This window comes from Carassius auratus, chromosome 17 (genome assembly GCF_003368295.1).
Source record: "Carassius auratus strain Wakin chromosome 17, ASM336829v1, whole genome shotgun sequence".
Lineage (NCBI taxonomy): Eukaryota > Metazoa > Chordata > Actinopteri > Cypriniformes > Cyprinidae > Carassius > Carassius auratus.
In genome coordinates this window covers 10879370-10881826 of record NC_039259.1, presented here as the reverse complement: position 1 = coordinate 10881826, position 2457 = coordinate 10879370, and positions in this window count along the sequence as shown.

Sequence of the window (2457 nt, the reverse complement as noted above, 5' to 3'; positions counted from 1 at the left end):
AGGGGAAAAGAAGCAAGCATGTATTTTCTTTTACTCAGAGCTGAAGTAAAATATGAGTCTCTTCACACACACAGATACACCACTGAAACATGACTCAGAAGGCAGAATCAGCCATGTAAGATCGCACACAGCTAGCAGTTGGCTGCATTTGTGTGTTTTTGTTTTGTTCAGTTGCATTAGGTTTTGCAAGTATGCAACATTCGTCCTTTTAATAGGTGCTTAAAGATAAATAAAGGTAAAAAGGATTTTTTATTCTCTAGAGCCCAAGTTTTATAAAAGAGGACAAAACTTTGTTGTCCTTGTGCATCATTTTATAAAGACTTGTTATTGTTAACTAAATTTAAAACTACTAAAAATAGTTTTTAGTCACTGAAATTAAAACTTGACTTAAAGATTATAAAGGCAACTGACTGAAATAAGTACTGATACTAATATAAATTAAACTAATACTAATATTAACGAACTAAACATAACTTAATATAACTAAAACAGAAATAAAATTAATCTATAAAGAAAAAAGTGCTAAAATATACATTAAAATAGAAAATGAAAGCCAATATTAATAATTAGTGTAATAGTATACAAATTACTAAAATAACACTGACAAATACCAAGGTAGTACTTCGGCACTTCACAAAGACTTACACTCTTACTAACTAAATTTAACAGAAAAACTAGTTTGAAAATGTATATAATATTTAAGCTTCAGCAAAACTGAAAAATATAAAATGGTACCCTGGCACTTCTCCATAACCTTTTCACAGCATCAGTAACAGTGACATCACCTCCCCTCCTGGTAGCTTTATTCTTCATGGTTAATTAGATTTGGAAAAGTAAAACGAGAGAGAATAAAGACAGAAAGAGGCTGGGAATGCAAGAGCGTTTGATTCAGTGCTCTAGTTTGAATCAGAGCACCTCTTGCACACAGACTGTGTTTTCAGTAACCATAGAGACAACTCCAGTCTTTTTCAAATGCACAGAAAAGTGATTTTTCTACCTTCATGCATTAGTAGAAGGCACAGAGAATCCAATATTTTTAATAACTGTAAAAGCTTAAACAAGCATCCAGTTGAGACTTACAATGTTGTACATCTACAGAGTGGGTTTTTGCCATAATTTCTTGTAAAAATCCCGCCGGAGTCCCTTCTTTTGTCACCTCAGCTGTGCTGAATAGAGCACACGCAATGAAACAGGGAAAACAGTCTTTCCTCTTTGTTCAGCAGTATGAGTCAGTGTGACCTGTTCTCTCCAAACCACAAAAAACTGAGCAGACAGCCTACCAAGGGGGGAAAAGACGCCTCAATGGCAGATGATTTTGAAAAGAAATGTTGTGTCATTAGGGGTCAAGCACTGAAAGGCTGTTTTTATTATTATTCTGTGTTTTCTGCACTGGAGTCTCCGACAGCTGCAAGAAACTGCAGAATCCAAAAGATACATATGTGACCCTGAACACCACCAGTCATAAGTTTTGAAATTGAGAATGACTAAATACGCTTTTAATTGATGTATGGTTTGTTATGATAGGACAATATTTGACAGAGATACGACTATTTGAAAAACTGGAATCTGAGAGTGCAAAAAAATCTAAATATTGAAAAAAATCTAAATATTCAAATTAAGTCCTTAACATTAAATACTACTTAATCAAAAATTAGGTTTTGATATATTTATGATAGGAAATTAGAGCATGAATGGAACATGATCTTTACTATCCTAATCATTTTTGGTATTAAAAGAAAAATCTATTATTTTGACCCATACAATGTATTGTGGGATATTACTTCAAATTTACCTGTACTACTTATGACTGGTTTTGTGGTCAAGGGTCATGTATATGTAAATCAGCACAACATTATAAATATACCTCAAACATTACATTAAAACCCATATTTACAGCAGGTAGGACAGCAGCCATTTTTAAAACAAACCCCCGGACTATAATCCCTGGGGAAACAGGCAACCCACTAAAAAAGATGACTTTTAGCAGACTACCACAGCACTCTGCGAACACTTCAAAGCCTCTTGCTTGCATGATATAATGAGGAGAAATGTTGTGAGTCTAACTTCCATGCTTTAAGCAGAAAGCTTTTGAGTTCTATCTCTTACCTTCTCCTTTCCCTATCCCCATCTCTCTCTCTATAGTTTTTCTGTATTCACAGTTTCTCCTGACATGTTTCTATCAATGATTCATTTTTAAGAGGTGACATTAAAAGCCAGACTTCGATCATGATTCTGTCAGACATGTCAAAACGTCTGGGACACTGGAAAAGCACAGTAAAATGATGTCTAATGCCAGTATCTTCAGAGTCACATTTTCCATTCAACACCATGGAATAATCCATGACATCTTTATCTGGATCTGACCAGATTTCAAATCTGACCATATTTCTTTTTGAATAAGTATAAGTCCTTTAAATGTCACATCTCTGCACCTTTAAAATTGCACAAGTGAAGTTG